Source organism: Sceloporus occidentalis, unplaced genomic scaffold, assembly GCF_023333645.1.
Source record: "Sceloporus occidentalis isolate IW3139 unplaced genomic scaffold, rSceOcc1.0.p SCAF_26, whole genome shotgun sequence".
NCBI lineage: Eukaryota > Metazoa > Chordata > Lepidosauria > Squamata > Phrynosomatidae > Sceloporus > Sceloporus occidentalis.
In genome coordinates this window covers 8,412,502-8,436,036 of record NW_028317006.1, presented here as the reverse complement: position 1 = coordinate 8,436,036, position 23,535 = coordinate 8,412,502, and positions in this window count along the sequence as shown.

Sequence of the window (23,535 nt, the reverse complement as noted above, 5' to 3'; positions counted from 1 at the left end):
AAAGCGAGTATTTTGTGAGCTAGGCTTCCCAGAGTCAGAAACTTGCTCCGGTACAAAATCGAACCTAATATTTAAAAACAATAATGATTTTTTTATGAGCCCTTCCTTAACCATGGTCCCATCATTTTCTATATTTTCTATAGCCCACTACTTAGAAGGACTTTGTCCTAGTTTTGAATTAACAAGACTATTTTAATACATATTGCACTTTATGCATTTCTTCAAATTCTAAATGTTATTAAAAATACATGTTCTGTAAGAGAGTAATTGCTGCTCGGTAAACTTCCTGGAAAAAAAAACCACATTTTAAAATGAATAAATAATAATTAATACTAAGACACATAATAAATATTATTATTATTATCTTTGATATGGTAACAACAATTTATGCAGCACTTGTATAATAATAATAACATAATAAATCTAAAAAGAACAGCACTGATGTTTACTTTGAATACAAAATATAACCTGAATTGCATTTTTAATATAAAAAACATATTAGTACTCAAAAATAATAAATAGAAGTTAAAATGGCAGAAAGCACAATAGCTTTGCCATTTTAATATGTTAATTTTTAAGTAAAAAAAGTTACTTAATAAAAGCACACACATATAATCAGCTCAGTACAAGCTGCCTCGCTAGAATTACATTTTATATATATATATATATATATATATATATATATATAGCTTGTTCTCTATGTTTTTATGCCACGGACCCATACTGAACCTATACCATCGGCTTTATCCCTCCTAGACTTGGGATGTATCTGATCTGCCTCGCCTGGTGGTTTTTCTGTTTTGCCCTAACCTTTTCATTGAAATTCCCCAAGGCGATTTTTTTTTGGAAACTTTAATCATCTTTCCAAAGTTTTTTAAAATAATTACTCCTTTCTCCAAAATGGCGTATGGAATATCATGCTTTTCCACCATAAATTCATTCCATTGACTTATTCTTTTTTTAATTAAATGCAGTGATGTCTTTATTGGCATATAATCCTGTATTTGTGATTTGTTTATCTTTTGTAGCCTAAGGTGTAAAGGGACTTTATGACTATTCTTGCCAAGAACTGATCATTCAACTCCTGGAGTTTATATATTGTCAAATGTGACTCCTCAAGTGTGGAAATCTCTGCCTCGGGAGGCTTATAATGTTCCAACTTTAGTGCTTTTTTTTCATGATTTGGCCGCGATACGTTTTGTTGATGTGGCTTGTTTGCAAATTCTCTTCGAAATGGAAATCATTTATTTTAATTTGTAGTTCGGGTAAAAAAAATGTATTTTTTTCTTTAATTGTTTTTTATTTTGTTAAAGTGCACTGGCTCCGACCTCAATAATGGAAAATTCACACTAAAAAAACAAAAGTAAGCTATTTGTAAGTGTGGGTTTTGCGTTGTCAAACAGAAGTGTATATATTACAGAAATAAGCGAAAGCACGTCTGGCCAAGGTAAGCTGTAATTAGGTCCCCTTGTCTGCCCATGCGCTCACTTCATTAAAGGGGAACGGTTTGGTTCCAAATCATACCTGATTCTAAGTCTCACAATTAAATGCAACTACTTTACAAACAATATCCAGAGCTACAGCTTTGTAAAAGCATGTAGAGTCCAGGATACATATTACATTGTCCTAGTGGGGCTTCCAATAAACTAAGGGGCATTCGTGTATTTAGCTTGTGGTTGCCCTAGGCCTGACTCAGGACCCCCAGCTGCCCCAAGCCGCTGTCCTCACTTCTGAGCGCATGGGTATGACATCATACCCCAGCGCTATACATCATAGATCTCCAGTGCCTTTTATGAAAGTTGTGACAGATGAAAAGCTTAGAACTTGAACATTTAATAAATACATTCAAGAAGGTAGCGTAGAGGTGTGTGTGTGCGCCAAAATAGCAGAACATTTCATACAAATTGCATGCTGACGTTCATCTGGTAGGCGATTACCCCCAGGATTCCATGGACACTTTTCTTTTACCTGTCATTGTTTCCACCTCTCATAGATCTTCATCAGGATGGGGATATGGGCTACATTTTATAAAAACAAATGAGTATAAGTTGTGGTACTTTTGTCAGTTAAAGTCAGGAGGCTTGGGGCAGAGGAAGCAAATAAAAGATAATACATTCTGCATAATTAGGTCTTGGGAAGGATGCTGGCTGTTATATTTGCAGGCAATTTCTAGGTAGTCATTTACATTATAATCACAGTAATAATGTATAATATATTAGGTTGTTTGGTGTGAGCACAACATGTTTCAACATATATATATATATATAATATAATCCCCTTCTGACCTAATACTTGACATTTCTAATGGCTTTGCTAAATGCACCTTTTAATAAGATGTTGCACTGCTGTCTGCACCTTTATACCAAATGCACAGCCCTTTAGGGAGCAGCTACTTTATGTGCAAATGACAATTTATATTCCATACACATTCCGTTTCTCCGGCAACAAGTGGTTAATCTCAGCAGACCTCCCATACGTCGTTGTGAGAGGCATGGAGCGCACAGGGGGCGCTTTATTGGAAGATCTTCTGACGACCCCAACGCCGCAGGCAAGCTCGAAGGGACGTCGGGAGTGCCCCCGTATAGCGTGCATTACGGTAAGCGCTGCGCTCGCTTTCCTTATCATTGCGGTACATGTGCAGATGAGTAAAGTTGCAGTCACATAATGCGGGCGTTAATGTGAGGATCAGGCGGCGTCCTCCCGTACGGCGGTCCTATGGATCCTATAGATCAACAGGTTATCTACTTGGGCTCTTGCGCCAGGCTTTAGATAAGGTAAGTGACTTATTCATTAAAATGCTTAATCAAGTCCATTTAACCCTTATGTGGAAAGAAAAATAAAAAGGATCACTCTGCAGATCCATTGTAAATGTGTTGTTACTTTATAGCGATCGCTTATTTTATTAGAGCATTTATCTTGGTATAGAATAATTGGCAAAACTTAAAAATGTGGCGGAATTGGAATGGTTAAACCCCATCTGAGAGCTGGAGCTGTAGATCGGTGTTGAGTATGACTGCAGAGTTTCGTGCTATTGACAGTTCACCCTTTCGCTTCCAAGGACATTGGCGATTTATTGAAGAGAGAGAGAGAGAGAGAGAGAGAGAAAGAAAAGTAACGTGGGAAGAGGCAGAACGGTTTGATGCCAGGAGTCTGGAAAAGGGGTTTCTTGAGTGTTTATTCGTAATTAGAAACGTTTAGACACGTGATTTCTTTTAGTAATTAGAAGCACTTAACCCCTTTTCTAAAGGCAGAGCTGTGAACTTGGCGCACAAGGCATCTGCAACCTATTTCCCAGCAAACTTTACTGATCTCGGCTCAATCAGCAGGCTGCAAACTGTCAGGGACTCGGGGAGAGTTATTAATGTCATATGAACGATCTGTGCTCACACCTGATGCGTCCAAATGCCATGCTGATTGACTCCATGCACAGATTGCCGGCAGCACTCCCTCACACCCACTTACATGTGCCACACATTCTGGGTTATATAGGAAATGCATTCCTGGCGCAAAGTGCTGAAAGTGGCACAATCACCATAGCAACCAATGGGATGCGCCTTTACTGATCTTTTTGCAAAACTGTGTGTGTGTTAGCCAGTAGTATACATTAAAAAAAAAGAGTATTGCAATAAAAAGGGATTTTAAATTGCGATACTCATTTCTTATATATATATATATATATTTACTTCTATACTTCTATATATTTACTTCTGCCTGCCTGCCTGCCTCTATACCATTTAGTTAAGGTAAACACATATGTGTTCATTCAGTTCCTATGTATCCTTAGGTTCAGTAAACTGGTGTACAGTGCTGAGTATGTTACTGGCATTATATTAATATACATTTAAATCAATTTAATAGCAAAATAGTGTGATGGTGAAAAAGGTCCATTTTTATTTTTTTTACACAAAATTTTTTAACTATACTAATGCTTTTAAACACCATAAGTGCTGCAGTAACACAGATAGTCGTACAAAACGAATTGCGCAATCAGGTTCAGCGTGAATCCATATGAAAATTAAACAATACACAGTGTAATACAATTAAAGCTATTCAGACACTATCGGGTGAAAAGATATATTGATCGTTATCTGTATGAAGCCGTTGCAAGACAACCATGTCCGCCTCTACGTATAAAATGATTACAACCTGTAAATAGGTGGAACGTCTGCGGAAATAGGAAAGTCCTCTTCAAGAGTTCCTGCTGATGGTACGAATATGAATAGTTGCCAATCTCAGCCGTTTGAGCATCATCTGTAATTATTTTATATTATCTGTAAAATATTCTTTGTAGAATACAACAAAAACCTCAAACATTTAGGATTAAAAAGTTGCAATTGAGCCTTTTTTTTGGTATAAACCCAATTTAGATGGCTTTCTACAGATCATGCAGACACGGGGACAAAGCTCATATTAAGGGAGCACCGAAAGTACCCCATACTGTAACATGATTACCAGCGCTAAGACACGCGTTCACGTTAACTCTTTGGGTTCCAGAATAGATGGCAATAACGGCTTCCTACTGTGAACTCATTCTGCGTCCTTAACATCCGCTGGCATGCAGACACTCCGTTACTCATTCATCTGGAAACAAAACAATGACATCCAGAAGAGTATGAATTATACAAAGGTGCCAAAATGCCTGCAAGTGATGCACGTGAATTAGCATAGGGCACGATTTTTACATCTTTGGAGCACTTTACTGCATCAATGCATAAAAAGATGTAGCAACGTGCTGCTCACATGTATATAAATACATTGGGAGATAATAATAAGTATTTATTATCTTTGACTGTAAATTGCTTGTGCTAAATAAATAAAAGACAAACCGATACGTTATGTCGAGAGGGTCCTCCTCGCCAGCTTAAAGACTTAGTTGCGTTTGCGTTAACACACTGATTCAGACACGCTTGCACGTATACGTGGAAATTTACCTGTAACGGCACGTATGAAACTTTCCATTTTTGTGACCGATAGAGCAGAAAATGACAGACGTTGCCATACGTTCAGGAGAAGCATCGTGTGCTGCAGGAAATAAATCTATCTCTGGGAAAATAAAAGCGCTGATCACAGTTTACTGAGGGGAAGCAATGGTGACCTCACCGTGGCAGCCAAAAGCTGGAGCAATTTGTATGTCGTATATTATTAAGAATGACGATGTAGAGAACTGGCCGAGATTATACAGGGAAAGGCAATGAGAATATAGACCGGCTTTATGCTTTGCAACAAGGGCATTCCAGAGATCGTCGCTGGAGCAGCAGTAGTCACATCAATAATGCTTACTAAACAAATAAGGCGACCAGATTCCCCTTTACTCAGATGCCGAATGTATATTCTCCAATAAAATCACACCTCTCCTTGGCAAGGCTTGTTTTATTGGGGCCAATTAGCCGTAATAGTATAACTAACCACTGAGAGCCTTCAGCACCTTATTCCTGATTGCGTCTGCTGGTGGGAACTGGTTTATCATGGGTGGGCATATCCCAGTTGAGATTAGCTTCCCATAGTAAATTAAGTGAGCATCAAGTCGCTAATTTAAACCCATCCTGTGGGTTTATACATTCCCAATTATTGCAGGGATCACTTAGTGCTGGTCAGCTCCGTGTGAAATGTATAATTCATTCTGGGAATAACAGCTAATGTTCAGGCTATGTGTATCCAGCAGGCAGCAGCACGTGTCATTTACTGAGAGCTGGCATCAACGTTCCAAGGCTGATCCCTTGACCATTCCGCTAGCGGATCCCTTTAGTTTGGAAATGAATGCAACCACTCATGGAAAACGTGCAAAGGATGCATAGTTTTTGACCGTAGTAGTGTAAGCTTGCGAGACTCTCCACCTAATGTATTGGTTTGTCTTAGTCTGCCAATTCTAGTCTTGTCATACCCCTTGAATATATGTATTGTAAGAAGCGCTGCGTTAGTTGTTGGTGCTATATAAATAAAAGATAATAATATTAATAATAGTAGTAGTATATCCCCTTGGTTCCTCAATTAGTTAAGTGTTACATGTATTGAGATCTAAAACTAAACTTATTCTCAGATCCCATCAAACTGATATTAACCAGCAGGTTAACTGTGGGGGTTTCCTTCCCACACATACACTGTACTTGATGAGTTGCTAATTGTTGTAATCCAATAATTTAAAGTGGAATTCCTGTCTGTGAGACTGACGGGGTTAAACCTATGCTTTATTGGGTCACTTGAGTCTGGGATTTCCTCTATTAAGTGCTAGCAGGAAAAACCCCAGCTGTTGACGCTGGTTCCATCAAATTGGTGTAAAGCAGGAAGAAAGCAACTCGACACTGTGTGACCTTAACAAGATCTGGTACCTTGAGATTTTCTTTAAAACATTGAGGCTCAAGGCAAACCATGACAGTTCCCAGGCATACTCACCAGAATAATATAAATTGACCTCCTATGCATCTCCAAATACTGCTGCTGCTTTCCCACAGCTGGGCTGCGTCGCTCCCTAAGCTGCAAGCCATCTGCAACAAGTACTCCATAAAGAGATTTTAGTCATCCATTTACATTTATGTGTTTTATGCACAATAAATTAATAATAATTCTAGTGGGATCCCTAGTCTCTCCAACCGTAAATACTAAATTCTGATATATGCAAAGGCGAACCTGTGTTATCCAGCTGGCCGTTTATTTACTATCAATCTCCCGTGTTGGCATTTTGCGTGTTACAGACACAGGGTTACTTTGAATTTTATTTAAAGCAATGGAGTAATGTTTACTTCTAATACACAATTGCTCACTGTTGCAGTGAGAATGCTGTTCCATTTTAGGTGTAAACCCCAGCAGAACTGAAATAGTTAAGTGTGAATTTTTGAAAAATGTGTATGATGACATGCATTGGTAATGCCAATAGACCCCTACACTGTATACTTTCATTATACTCCAAAATAACCCTTAGTTTAGGGCGGTAATGAAATGTTTCTCTAGCTTTTTATAGCATATGTCCCAAAATATATATATATATATTTTTATTTTTTTTCATTTTTTTTTATGTAATTAGCTGTCAATATGTCCCAAAGCCAAGTACCCCCTGCTAACATCTGTAATGAAGCAGCATCTACAATCACCTTCTTGGATATTTTAATTCTAAAAAATGGGGCAGCAGCTCATATGTAGAGATACCCCGTCTGAAGCAATTCCAAAAATAACCATGAAAAGTACCCTTTAATTACATTTCTTGATATTCTTTTTTTTTTTTTTTTCATTCTTAAAAATGAATTTCCCCACTCAAACACTTGCTCTTGAACAGTAACGATTGTAATAAGTTATTTTCTCGTTATTCCGTCATTACATACACATTAAACTGTTTTTTAGTTTATGAAGCATTGTTTACGCTTATGATTTTTAAAGGGTTAAGGCTCCTTTTCAGCTACTGATTTGCAGGCACACAGTGGTGAATGCACTTCATAAGTCTCAAAAGCAATTAAGATAACTTGCACCCGTGAACGAATAGAATTTGTTCAGTTGTACATTATAGAATTTGATCAATAAATGTAAAGCTATTAACTGTGGGACGGCACCTGCATCAAACATTGACTATACCTTAATTTTTTTTATTCTACCCACCCTGAACAATACAGACAGAGGTAGAGATGTAAGACCTAGACATTTCTAATAAAATCTAAGAATAAAAAAATATATATTTTATTTTTTTTATTTTTTAAGCAAATCTAATGATGCATTTGAATGGTAGATGAGCATGTTGTTGTAGACATTAGAAGCTCCCCCTGAGACAAGGGACCAGGGGTAGCTAAGAGTTAAATCTCATCTATTTAAAACTTCCATGATGATGCCCAGCCAGCCAAAGGCACGATCACGGAAGATAATAGCCCCACAGCTGGAAGCTCTTCACCAACCTTTGGTTAGGAAGCTTCCAATTCTGCTGTTACAAAGAACTACTTTTCCGGGATCACGTGAGGATCTACTACTAACCACCTCCTTGCCTGGTGATGGGTGGGAGGTACGTGGTGCCTTTGTTAGAGGGCTCTGACGGAATGTTGGGGCCGTTTCCAGACGCTTTTCAGTATGTTTTACTTGTCATTCTACATAAAACATCAAGAGTGTCTAAAATAACAAAACCCGGTATGTAACCATGACTATGAAGGAGTCTATTCTTTGAGACTTCACTCTTGTTGCCTTCTTAGTTCTTACTGCTGCTTAATCTGTACAGCCACATAATAGATGAGCTTGTAGATTGTAAGCTCTTGCGAGCAGGTCCCGCTTTACTTTAAAGTACCGGTTTGACTTATTCTGTCTATACTAGTCTCGTCATCCCCCTTGAATATTTATATTTGCAAGAAACGCTGCCTACGTTATTGGTGCTATATAACTGAAAAATTATAATAATTCACCTTGTCCGTTGCTTTTTTTTCTGGTGTCCAATATGAATTAGTAAAATATGGTTTTATTATTTGGTAAATGGCAGTTGTGGTTTTAACTCTGACGCAATAATGAAGGCCGAACACTAGCAGGTTTCTCCAGTAGGAAAGGCTGAGTTGGATAATGTATAATTTAATGAGACTGAAGAATTCTCAGTGATTTAACTATACACGTTACAGGGCTGGCCAAACATTTATTGCTAAATACATAGTGAAGTTAAATGATTTAAATTACAACTTTCCTGCAAACTCTGCTGTTAACTCAATGTTTAGTGGAAAGACCTCCATGTGATAGCATTATTGCTTGTCAAATATATTCCCACGTACACTAAATTTGGAAAGTCTGACTTAAAAATAAAGCCAAGTTTATATTTTAATCCTAAAAATACATAATAATAGCCGATAACATTTCAAACTCATCATTACTTTGTGTTAAACATCTCCTGAGCCTTACTCGGGAACCTTCTAAGAAAATAACAGACAAAAAACGGGGGGGAGGGGGGTGGAGTGTTTTCTGTTAATCAGTTTTTTTCTACTACAATTGAATGCGCTTTCTTCCAGTTACATAATGATAAAATGATGTGATTACAACATTCTGCTCCGCAGAATTCTGGCATTGAAGAGCTATTGATGAAATTTTATTTAGATTTCAGAGTTCCCAAAAACCTCCATGATCCTCGGTGTTGGATAGCGCTGCCATATACTTGTCAACAATTGTGAAACAGCCCTATGAATAAGTTCATGGAGCACCCTACATCCTGATAACTGTCATATTTTAAGGGTGGACTTAAGTGAATATTTCATTTTTGATATAGAAACATAGACTTTCTGGCAGAGAAGAATCATTGGACAAATCTTGTCTGCCTGTTTACCCTCTCACGCTCATGCAATCAACATAGTACACTAAATAGTCATGGGAGATACCACCAATTTCAGGGCTATACCCTCAGGACTGTTGGCAGGTACCAGGTGACAATTGCCGTACCTGGGAGCTTTCTGACCCTGAATCTTAAAAAATGTAAACCTTTGGTCACCCGCCGTGCAGATTCTATGTAGCAACTCGTCAAATGTGCCTGTACCTACCTTCATGGAAACTTTGGTTTCTTATTATTTTAACTTCATTGAGTAGCATGCATTCCAACAGAAACATATCATACTGGTAGCAAAAGCACCAATTAGAAGCCTTAGACATCATCAGATGTAGAGTATGAATGATTCAGTTCCAGACTGTGTGACCCTGAGATTTTGCCCCTTGGCCCTGAGACCTTGAGATTAGAGCAAAAACCCTGAGACTCGGAATCAAACCCTGAGGGTTCTCGGGTATGGTAGTCACTTATGGTTCACCATGATGTGGAGTACTTATACAGGTTTCATGACACAACATCGTGAAATAACCCCCTTAGCTTTATCATATGCAGCCAACAATCTCAGGATCTGGCTGGGGTACCTAAGCATTTGCAAATAACTGTATGTAGCCAAGTGTTGGTACCATGAGCAAACAGTACCTAAGCAGTGAAATCCAGGAGCTACTCACAGATTTACATCTATCATAAAAAGGAAGTGTCACCCTCGCTGCTTTTTACCATAACTAAGTTAATTTATTAAAAGGCACACTTCTGAACATAGAATGTATTCACTAAACCGGAAGGAAAAACACACACCCAGCCAGCAGTGGATCTGAGAGGCATGGAGTATATCGCGTGCTATTAGATAAGTTTGGCTAAACAGATCTCCTGCACCCCAAATAGCAAAGGACCCCATGCATTTAGAAGGGGGACCACACGGAAATTTTAATTCAGCTATCATATGCATAAAAAAACATTGGGCTTTTTGTTTGTCAATTGTCATTGTGTTAATTATTAACCCATGGAAAGTAAGACCCCCATTATTCTTTATTTTCATATAAACAAAAATGGCGTAATTCGTAAAATAAAGCAGGCAGTGAGTATTATTATTATTTGTAAAGTGCTTTCAGCGCCATATAAGGCATATTTGATAATATTAAACGGGGAAAAAAAGTTGTAAGCTTGCATTGTACTGAGACAATACTGGTTTAACATTTAAAGAAGGTAATGTTGAGTGGAGAGAATATCTGAGTTTGACTTTTTTTTTTTTTTTTTGTGATGGTTGCTAGTGTAATTAATTGTAAACTGTTTCAAAGACCAGAATTTGGTGGGACATGATGGAGGAAGCAGACCTTCAGGGTTAGTCCATGATAGATCTTTTAAACACTAAAGGGAGGAGAGCCATAGGTCATGGGAAGGGTCTGGGGGCAGCGTATAGGGGACTGCTTAGTACTGAAATGTGAGTGGGAGTCAGGAGTTAGAATTTGATACCTGAAGTAGTGGGAATCCATGTCAGGACAAAGTGGACAAATGAATGATAAGTAACTTGCATATGACCCAACATTTCCAATACATTAAAAATGTTGCTATGTTGTCCACCGATACATGAATCCATTCTTGAACAGTTCTATCTGGGTCCTTTTATTCTTTCATGCTCAGACCGATGTTGCTAAAATTCATACAAACTAGGCTTCTGAGACCAATCCTCTATTTGTATTTGATGTATCACCGGTGATGGCATACAGTAGGCCAAAAGTAATATACCAGTAATGATGTTTCGGGAATATTTGTTAACATTGCTTAATGCTAAAGGGGAAAAAAAAGGGGACATGTTTACCCAAGATTTGTGCTGCTTCCGAGCAATCTACTTTAAAGAAGATTGTGTGGGAGGTTATGAGAAATACTACAAATGGCTCCCTAGTATTGTCATAATGGAATTGACTTCACTTTGTTGGAATGAAAGAACGTCGGCTTGGTTGTGGTTTCGAAAAGGTAAGTACAAGGGGTGCTAAGCCTAGCTACTGGGATGGAAGCCTCTTATGACATCTATGACTGAGACTTTTGTCCAGTGCCATGCCACCTCAACTGTGGTGGTGCTGTCTTTGGGGTATGACATTTTCAGTAGGTAAAAGGAGATGGCCAATACTGGTGCATGGAAAAAAGTCTGAATTAGTGTTAAAGTAGTGTTAAACTGAGCAGAAAGCACATTGTAGCCATTCGATCCCCTTGAGAGGGAACGCAATGCGCCAGCTTTATAGTTGGTAAGCAGGAAGCTAGCATAACGCTCTACGTAAATGGCTTTGTTTGAGGTATTGCTAAGAGGTGCATTAAATATAGCCTTTAGATTTACTGCTTCTTTAAAATGTTTCTTATATCAATGAAAAAGCAATTCTGCATTTAGCGCAGGTTTATGGGTGTCGGACACATAATTCGTGAAGCCACATTCAATGGCGTTTACATACAAAACACAGATAAGGTGCTGTAGCACCACGCGAGCTGCGAGAGAAATATCTCAGACATCAGGACATCGGATAAATAACATAAACATCACCGTGCTTATTTTCATTAATATTCAGCACGGTGCCAAACACCGTGTGATTTATTTACAAAGCCCATCTGGCTTCTTCATTTGCTTTGGGTAGTCAACAGAAAATTGTTTGCTTTTTATTGTAAATTGTATTAAAGAAATTTCACGGTTTATAGCAACAGATGATATTTCTGCAGGACAAAACATTGAGTGTCTCCATATGTGGTTCAGGTAATTTGCAGATTGCGTATACATCGGAGTCTTGGGTAATGCAACGGCCTAACTCTGGAAAAAGAATTGAATTACTGTTTGCACGCTGAGCTCCCGTTGGATTAGTAAGGTTTTAGTGTGCCGGTGTATCAAAGTCTTCTAATCTATACCAATTTCTTCAAACACTTGTGTAGCATTGATTTCATGTGTTTATAACCTCTGGGTACACGGTCAGCGCAGAAGCGTGAAGGAGCTATACATATGTGACAGCCATGTGAAGGTATAGTTGTAGGCTGACATATAGTAATGGCTAATGCAGTAATACACGTGACGGGGCCCTTGTGGTGTTTCGTTCCTGGGCTCTTGTAGTTTACTACCACTTGGGATCCATGTGGTGTAAAGGGTGAGCCAGGCATGGGGTAAGACATATGTTGCCCTGTTGAGGAAGAAGTAGGATGAATGGTGTTGTGATGTTTAGGGAAAGGTCGGGATGGGTGGGAAGGGGATTGTGCCAAAAGAGAAGGGAGAAAAAAGTAAAAGAGGGAGAGGAGGGAAGAAAAGAAGATGAAAAAGAATGATGGAGGTAGAGAACCAGGAGAGTGAGAGTAAGGGGAGATTAGGGTGAGGGAAGGAAGAGAGAGAAAACAGGAGAGGTAGTGGGAAAGAGGTGGTTATTGTGTATATAAACACTCCATGTCTTAAACATCTCATTAACGTTTAGCCTAGAGCTTCTAGAAATGCACACGCTCTACTCTTTGATGAGGTATTATGAAGAAGACACATACATTTTCAGATCTCAAGAAGGGACCACAGGGGTCCAGAGAGTGTATGTGACTCCACATTTCATCCTATAAAATGTTGGCCCTTTCATTTCAATTCTGAGAGTTCTTCTTATTTAATCTGTGGGGGATTAATCTCAGGGTTTATCCACAACGCGTTTGATACACTATAATAGAAAATGTGAAGATAAATATCATTGGTAATAAAAATCCAGCATGAAGCCTGAAGGTGACGGAGACTCTTAATAACATAATGCGCTGGCTGATAAGAACCACTCGACCCATCTAGTCTGCCAATTATCTCTGATATAAAGAATCAAATCAGTCCTTAGTCTTGCCTTATATTTGATATAGCCATATACCTGTCTCATGCATGTTTAAATTCTCTGGTTTTATTAACCTCTACCACTTCTGCCGGGAGGCTGTTTCAATTATGTAGCACCCTCTTGGTAAAGGAAAATCTTCCTATATGACAACTAAGCCCCCTGGCCTTCTAAATTTAGACTTTACATAACTTACATAGCATCAAATATAAGTGTGACAAGTAGTATTGGGTCCAAAACCCTTGTTCATTAACTCTTTGAATAACCACAGAAGGTTGGGACACAATGGTTTAGTTTCCTTTAGTTTATATTTAGGTTGATAAAAGCCACCATGTTCACGATATGCAGTTGGCCCGTGGGGTGCATAACCATGTATCACGTATGGTGGGTCTTGGGGAGGGTCATATATCGTCTGATGTATTAAAATGTGTTGGCTCAGTGTTATGTTGATCTGTCATTAAAAAAAAAAAAAAAAAAGCTATATTGTACAACGCTATGTTATACGATGGTGACATAAAAATCAGTGAAGAAGCGTAATATTGTGATACTGATTGATGTCACTTGTGTTGGATGGCTGGTCCACATTAATGTGCATCTACAACAGAGATACTAAATCTAAATAAATGTTTTTATTTCTAAATTTCTGAGCTTTAGCGATACCCCCCCCCCATGGCTCAGAGGCTGCCCTATTGTGGCACACGGCTACCTACTTAACATGGATATTGTTAGCTAAAGGCCTAGTTTATCTGGGAGGAGGGTTCGTATAGGTGGTAAGAATATTCTTGATATTCTGCAGCGGTGGTTGGGAAGGCAGCAGGGTTTTCCAGCCGACAATGAAGTTTCATCTAGAGGACAAAGGCAACGTCTGCAGATGACAGAAAGATCAGTAATTGAGTTCAGAGAAAAAGCATATGCCTGATATGGCTCTGGGTAATTCGGCGTTCCCTTATCTCCGCTGCTTTATTACTAATAATAATAATATTATATTTTATTTATAGAGCCTCGGCAGATTCCATTGCGCTATTACAATAAAGGTGAATACAAAATTATAATTATAAAAAAAGAACAATATACAAATGAACAATTGAGAGCGGGGCCCTCGTTACCTAATTTATAAGTTTGTCTTAGTCTGTCAATTCTAGTTCTGTACCCTTTGAGTGTATGTAGGTAAGAAGCACTACGTAAATTGGTGGTGCTATACGATATGAATAAAAGATAACAATAACATTAACAAATATTGATGATAAACTGGTGCAAAAGGAGAGGAGGGACTTTGAGAGCTTACTATCTAATACATAGGGGGAAACGACCCCAGGCTTCGGAGTAAGATACACGCTTGATGGTTAAGAATAACTTAGGACCTGCTTGGGGACACTGATTTCCATATTCCATGCTACAGCTACAGTACTCCTAAAGACAAGACATATAATGTGTTGCCTAAAACCAAGGGCTATATATATATATATATATATATATATATATATATATATATAATAAAAGAAAAGCAAGAATAATTGAAATCTGTGCTAAATAATAACCAATGAAATATTTACAATGAATAATCAAATCCATAATATTTTGACAAAAAGAAACAAATGCCGTGGGGAAAACATTTTAGAATGATCATCCCCCATAGAGGTTTTGAGGAAAAGTATCAGGCTGTTAAACGAAGTCCATATTTTTAAAAAAAATAAAAAAAAAATACATACACACACACACACACATATATATATATATATATATATATATATATATATATATATATATATATATATATAATATTATGTATGTGTGTGTGTGTTTTGCTGTAGGCTTGTCCTTTTTGCCATCGCCACAGAAGCACAATATTTTATAGATTTCATGATTATAAATGTAATTCTTCATGCATTGGCCTGTCTGGGTTATTTTCTCTATTTTTGATTGATATACTTTGTTTTCCTTGTTTTGATCTCTTGGTCCCAAAATAGGGAGGGAAATATTGGGGGGGGGGGGGGGTAGGTTCTTGCCATGTAAACCCAATCTGTATAGCTTGGAGGAAAGAAGAGAGCGGAGATTTGATAGACATTTAAGTGCTAAAAGGGAGCTCATGGAGGGAAAAACTCAAAATAAGAAGACTTGTAAGAACAGGAGGATATCATCTAAAAGATTAGAAGTTTCGATGTAATGTAAGGAAGTTTTACTCTACTGAGAGGCTTCTAGATAAGTGGAACAGCCTCTCAGTAAAAGTGGTAGATGCTAATATAGTGATGGAATGTAAACATGCATAGATGAGTATAAAATAGAATAAAGTATGAGTGATCGAGCCATAATCATCAATATAAAAGCTGAAAACAGTATTATTTATTGATTTATAAAGCGCTATTATATTCTGCATCCGTGGAAAGCCTTAATTTATTACATTTTATCAATAGCTCTAGCTTTCTCTTGGCGTCCACAAAAGTGTTTTGCATTTGTATTAGTATATTAAGATTGATGATTAAACACTAGTCTGTTAGGGCAGAAGTTTTGACCTATGCATAGGTCCTCCATGTGTCACGTCGTGGGTGCTTTAATGTCACCCTTATCAGTGTGCCTTGATTTCATTTATTAAACAGGCTTGGAGTTGCATAATTGATTTTTTTTCTTTATGGAAAGCTGAAAGACGGTAGAAATTAAATCTGTTCCCTAATGAAACAGGTAATTGCTATGTCTGTAAATTTTTTTTTTTTTGCTAATAAAAGACTTTTGGTTTTTATTTTCTTTTTTATGTCTGATCCATGAAACAGCTTAGAATTTTAAATACCTAGAGAGGAATTTAATAAAATTGGTATTACTCAAGCTGATCAAATGTTAAAACGAAGTTGACAATCAAAAAAAATCACAAAATTCACCGGAGAATAAAGGAGCCGGTTAATCTGTTTTTCATTCGTTATTTTAATCCCACCGATTACCATGAAACCTACATGTATTCAAGAGCAATTTGGTTCAACCTCAAGCCAGTTAAGACTATAGAGGTTTAACTGGAAAAATACATTCCAAGCATTCTTATTTAACTTGTAATATATAGTGTGTTTGAAAGAGGGGTAAGTATTATTCTACTGTTTTTTCCGTATAGCTAATGCTCGTGTTACTGGCCGTGATGTAAGTAGAGTTTATAGTGGGAAAGATGTGGACCTCTGTCAGTTACTCAGTAGATGTATATGATCCCCTTCATTCTGCTTCCACAAATCACATATTAGGGCCTGAGGTGGACATCCATGCATCTACCCACCGGACAGAAACATTAAGTAGCGATTATCCAGGATTCTGATTGTCTGTTCCAATTTGGTTCTCAGTTCCAAGAGAACTCTGGCATCTCACATCTCTGGGATATCCTAGAATATTTACATTTATTTATATAGCGCTAGCAGACTCTGTGACGCAGTTGGAATAGGGGAGAGTGAAAGTTTTTAACAGTCTCTTTAAAATTGGCAATCATATTAATATATACTTGTACAGATATGTTGATATGGAAGGACAAGATGGCCCTGCTGTATCCCATAAGTCACCACAGCCCATAAGAATGCCTGGCTGATATGTTCTCAGCTGAGTGAAAGTGTGGAGCATCCTGCACATGATCCATTGCTGAGCACTAAGCATACCTGGGAACTTTCTAGGTGGGCCACCGGGAGATCTCCCACTTTAGGTGGTGGCATGGCAGCTGCATGTGGGATGGGCCCTGGGCATGGACAGGACCAGCTCCAGGCTGTCTTAAAAGGCTGAAAATAGGAGGGGGAAGTACGTGGTGGATGGGTCCAAATGCTGCTCCTCTGCACAGATGAAAAGGAAAGTGACCCAGAGACTCACAAAAGCTGCAATTCACCCATAGGCTCCAGGTCAAACTTGTAAAGTTCCCAGGTAGGGTATTAAGGCTAGTTGGGGTAGCCATGAATGGGCTTCCTTATTCACTGGTGCAATTTAACACTTATGTCCTGAAACGCAGTGATATATTTACCTTTGGGGCTGCTATAGGCCCGACATGGGGCAGCCCTTCCACTCGCCTCCCCCTCTGCGGTCGGAATCCAGGTACAATAAAAGGTCTTGATTTATTTTTTCCTCTTTGCCCTGATGAAGGCTCTGCGTGGCCGAAACCTTGGAATACTAAATTATTTTTGTTTTTAGTCTTGAGTGTGCATGATATTTGTGTTGCCTGTACTGGCATAGTCTATGGGGGCTGTGCTGGCCTGGCATGGCCTCCATAGTGTAAGTAGACTGGTTGAGGGGATTAAAGATCTCTCTTGTAACTATTGTGCACCAGGACACCGGGTACTTGACGGGGGAAACATCACTGATGAACTGACCTGCAGAATGCCATTTCCAAACTCAACCTTGTATTCTAAGACTTGAGGATTGCATTACCGTGCTAGACCTAATATTTTGAATCGAGGAATTGTACTCTCAGCTACCTCCTGAGATAAAATCAGAAGTACATTCACCGCAACATAATTGCATGAGTGGGTAAAAAAAACCCCATAATCTTATATATTTTTCAGGTAAATTACCAACAAGCATTTGTGTCTAATGTAAATCGCACCCAAGGTTTAGAATGAAGAAAGGGCTACCATCAAAGAAATAGTTACATTTCAGTGAATGTTATAAAAGGCAAAACAAAACAGCCTGCAGACAGGTTACCGTATCTGATGTTATTTCATCTTTTCATTTGGGTTGAAACCCAATACAAACATGAATTTTATGGTCTGTATAAAAAGAGCAATAAAGGTTTCAACTACTATCGAGGTGCTGCTATTGCGCAATCGCTTACTAGATTATGTTTGTGATAATTACGTACAAAGATGCGTTTGTGTTACGTATGCAAACTGTTACATTATTCATGGTTGTTTTTAATCTGACACAGACCTATCTGAGAAAATTGCATCCTTGTGTAAAGGTCAGCACAGCCGTCAAAGCAAAAGTCATTCAATCATAAACATTTATTGTCACCTGTATTCCAGGCAGTTGTTTTTTTAACGGCTAGCATCGATGGCATTTATCTTGTATGGAAAAATCAATATATATATATTTATTATTATGATTATTTTTTGGTTTTTAAATACTTAAAATGAACCAGTGTATAAATCACAAGTGTGACAATCGTATAGTTCAAGCAGCAACTTTAAAAAAAAAAAAATGGATTTTGTATTAATGAAATTGCATTAACCATATTCATTATCTAAATAGTACATGGGACAGGAACATATAACATACTACACAAACGCTATATTGTGCATTACTAAGACCTCCTCTCTGGGAGAATATAGATATAAAGGAAAGAGTTAAAAGGAATGCTACTGATGTGGCGCATGGTTTTCTTAAAGGATCTGTATAAAGGACATGTATAGCTTGAAGGGGGGGGGGGTCATAAAGCAGGAATTATCAACATTCAAATAGATAAAGGGGTTAAACCGGGGCGAGCATTTAAGTATCGCCTCCAGATGTTATGGAACTACAACTCCTATGGTGCTCCTACAAAAAAAATAAGCTTAGTATAGAAGGAAAAAAATACTTAAAAGAAAGCAATTTTATAAGATTTAAGGCAAGCGAGACTTAGATGCAATGCGACAAAATATTACTTCACTTAGATCATGCTGGATACATATAATCCCTCAGAAGTGTTAGAGAGAATTTAAATTAATCTAGGGCTGCAACGAGATTAAGTTTAAAGGTTTCGACTCATGTAGCTCCCATGTTTCTGTATTGTTATTTCCCTGGTTAAATGTCACATCGGATCTTTTCCTTTCTGTCATTCCGCTCACGCCATATTCCAGCCGTGCAGCTCGTTATTTTTCCAGATAATGGTACTATGGTCTCTAAGGCCAATGGACAGAAAAACGTATATTTATGTATTTATATTGACCGTTTATCGGATCTTGCCGCCAGGACAGTTTATGAAACAGAAGGAGGCCATAGTACAATTTATAAAAATAGAAACAAGAAATAAATAAATAGAAACAATAGAACATAGTTCCTTTTTTTAGTAAAAGAAATGGGTAATCACATGATAAAGCATTTCCCGGCAAGAAGCTTCCTTTAGCAATATTTGCCCTTCAATTACGGCAAAGGCACCTCGGTGTATTTAATAAATGTTGCCAGAATAATTTTAGGGGGCACACATTTCTCAGCGAATGCTCAGTTAAAAATGAATTGCATGCCTTGCTTGGATCTGGAAAGGATTATAGTGATTGCATGTCCCAATCAGAATGTGTAACTACCAAGCGAATCTTCTCCGTATTCTGTTTTATTATTCTGCGCATGTAAGAAGCTATATATATTCTGCGCAGCCTAGAAGCTATATATAGATAGTAATATAATATGAAAAACTGTCCCTGGTGAAGAGAATAGAAACCTCCTAGTAGACATTCCAACAGGGGCTTCCAGAATAAGTATTTATTTTTTAAATGCAAATATTGCGTTTTTATTATTTTAATTGAATATCCACTTTAGATGTCATTTATATTAACATATAGTAAATATCTCATTTCATGATACTGTTTTGTTTTTTTCTATGTTGATTTTGTATTTTTTAAGAAGTGGCTAAAGGCAAATTCTTTTTAAACTAATTACATAAAAAAATGCCACGGTGCCAATTCTTTATAGTCAAGAGACCGCTAGCGATGTCGTAGATTAGGAAAATCATTGTTCCGGTAAATTCATTGGGGTTAATAGAAAAATATATACTTGGAACCTAGATTTGTGTGGGTGATCGTTGCTGCTTGAAGAGATGTTTATCGCTGTGGTGTTGCAGCGGCTGGAATTGGTGTAGAACAGAACCCTACTCAGGAGAGTTAACCTATTGACGGAGGTAAAGGTTTCTGTAAATGACAGTAATGGCATTTAAAACCCACGCGGAAATTATACAGTATTAATTGCCCAGCGGTAGAAGAGTAAAAGATCTGTTATCTGTGACGTGAAATGGCAGGACACGCTGTCCTTGAAATGGTAGATAAACGCAGATTTCAGGATTGTGGCGGCAGGGGCTGGCAAAAAAGCAGGAGGTCAATTGCTTCTTAGGCTTAGTCCAGTTTGAGGATAAAATATGCCATATTACCTAAAATATACCTGGGAACTCTCCACGCTTTGTCCGGGGAGTGAAGCACCTGTTCTCCTCCGACTCTTTGCCCACCTCCCCTCCAAAAACGTGTGTACTCGACGTCAGAGGGCCCACCACTGACATCAGCAGGGGCTCCTACAAGGAGGGGGTCCTGGTAGCTGAACCAGAGAGTCCCCAGGTATGTGCATGATGATACATCAATAGTATCGTTATCCATATATTTATCAACATAAGCATGTCCCTGAGGCAGATACACATGCGTTATTTCCAAATACCCATTCAGATGCAAAATTTTAAAACTGGTCTAATCACCATAGAAACAAACAGACTGTTCATGTTGACTTGACTGTTAAATTAGTTGCTATGGTGATAAAGCCACTTGTAAAAACGGCATCAGAACTCCGGTTTAGAAACGACCAGCGTCTATCGGAAAACAGTGCGCTGGTGCTACCGACGTTTATTCAACGTGTACTGAGCTCTCGAGACACATTGCCCTTTTTGTCAGCGTGGTAAAGCCTTGATCCCAGCAACTTAATTCTTTACATTTATCATCATGTCACTTGGAACCGATGTTACTCCTGCTCACGTCTCACGATTTCCTACAACACATACGAGCGTGTTCTCCAGATTCCAAAGGCGTATAGGTGTGTTTGGACATTCTAGTGCAGCCGGTCAGCTTCCTGTTTTGCAATAATTGTATATGTGATGAGTAAACATATTTACATTTTTTATAAACTGGATCAATTTTAAATGGCCTTTAAAAGAAATTTTATGTTGATTGGAAATTTGAGTATCGTCTATTTTCTTTAAAGATCTCGTTTTGCTTTTCTGGTTTTTAGGAGATATTTATGTTTCTTCAGTTAGTTTAAAGTCCATATGATGGCTGGAGTATCCCTTTTAATACACCCTATTATGATCTTATACTCTACATAGGAAGAATAGCCATAATTGGGACATTTTTCATTCAGAAGTCGCTAAGCCAAAATTTCACTTTTTCAAAATCTGAGAATTTCGAAAACAAAAAAGCCCAAGCGTTATTGTAACTCCTCGTTCCAGAAACCAGCCCTTATCTTCAGGTGAACTCAAGCTTGATGGACATTGATTGAATACGCTGACCCTGACTATTTATATCTGTCTCTCTACAGAGAACATTGGCTTTCTGAATTCAAATTTTTCTGACAGTGACCAGTACTTGACCTATTTCAAGCTTTAGTTCTCTTATCAAAGGAGGAACATTGGTGTCTGAAGCTAAGGACAGTTCTTGGCAGCAAGTATTTATGAAGAAACAACAATGTGTATGTAAAGAAATGTAGCATCTCCATCTCGTTATTTAGCAGGATCATACCTGATCATTTTGTCTCGTTTTTATTTTTTGCTGGAACCACTTATTTGTCATGTGACACAAAAGCAGACACTGATAAAAACAACTGTATGTGAAGCGCTGCGTAAACTATATAAATAAAGGATAATAATAACTGTATTTTATGTAATTAAACCTTCAAAGGAAAGATAATAGAGATCTGTTAAAAAGATACTAAAAAGACAAGCCCCTTACTTTAGCATGCCAACTAAGGTGTGAATGTAATTAAATGTAATTAATTTACATGTAAAAAATCGAGCAATCATTAAAACTGTATTTTGCACCGTTTTGTATAAATACACATCATATTGATATAAATATGAGCAAAGAAGACAGCAACACAATCTAATTGGTAATTATGGAGCAAGACTGACTAAAGAAGTCGTATTAAGTGCATTTGTTCACTGGGTGCTCAACCATTTCCACTAATTATATTTGTCTGTTTTGCTAATGATTAGTTCTTCATTAATAATGAACAGAATTGTTTGTCTAATTTATTAAATGTGCCAGTGCTAATTAATTCTCTTTATCCCAAGAAGGATTGGCTGTTATCTTCATTCACAGGCAAACTGTAGCAGAAGCTGAGACAGAATTTGCTGCTATGGTTTCCTAAATGTTTCTGACAAATGTCAAAAGCCGTACAAATCTGAGTCTTACTTTTCACGTTTTTGTTATAACACTAACTATAATTTATCAGAAAAACTCTTCCTTCATTGTAAGATGATTTGCAATGGGAACATCCGTATGTACGCGGGGAGTCCTTCAGCTTCCAGCCACGGCCACGAGACTAAATGGTTTAAACACATCCCTGCATTATGTAGTCCTACCTAACTCTAATCATTCATTGAGAGACACTGCATGCACCCCCCTTGACACAATGAATCTGTGTAGATGCTACCTTGTCACGCTATATGGAAAAACACAAAAGTTGTATTGTGGATCAAAAATGCTTCCCTGGCCCTCTTGCCGTTCCTTGTTTGAGTGCATCAGGTTCGAAAGAAAGCCCCTCATCTTGGGGGGAAAAAAAGTTGAATTTTCTGTTGAAATGTAATGATTAGAATGACAGCATGCCCCGAATTGTTAAATAGTTTACAGAAAGGTAATTGGTTGCATGGTAGAACCTTCAAGTATGGGTTGTATAAGGGCAAATGATGTGATCGTGGATACCTGGCGGAGACACACTGCCACCCCAGTTGTTAAATCTAGAAGTGGATAACTTTGCTTTCAGATAAGAAAAACGCATACTAAATTAACCAACTGGCTGTCTTTTTGCCAACAAAAAATGAGAATTAATATGTATGTATATGATGATGAATGTTGGATGAGAGACAGAATTCTTTTGTACATATAGATTGGGAAAGGGTAAAGGGTCATAGCACCTGTCACCAACCCAGACCACCAACAGTCCACGATTCGGAGACCACTCCATTGTATTCCAGATATGCCTAAAACCTGATCTTTTGATTTAGGACTGGTTCCTTTCCTAGAGAAGGGAGATACATGAATTATCTAGCTCTGGATGACGTATAGTTACCCTAATGTGTATCACCTGCTGAGCTGTAGCAGCACGCTATTATTTGCAATAACACATAATGAAGATATTGGGCATCTGGAAATGACTTATGTGTTGCATGCATATCTGACATTATTGAGTCAGGGAACAGCTTTGCATATTCAACATATGATGAGAAATTAAAGATGAAAGACTATTTTATCTGTGTTTTCTTTGCTTCTTTCAGTGGGACACATGTCTGAAATAACATGAGAAGATCATTTTTCCATAATCCTAACCTCAATCCTGGTCCAGAGGTCACCCTGGAGAGCATACAGTGTGAGAATTATACCTGGTGGTTTGCTCTATGGAACTGGCTTAATTCCAACAGTTTTTTTTTGTTTTTTTTTTTATATAAAGATGATCGCCCATCTTAAAAAGGCTTTCCAGAGTTCATAACCGTGTTCTCAAAAACATAGTAATATGTTTGTGTTTAACAACCCAAAAACAGAGCAACATATCTGAACTAACATCCAA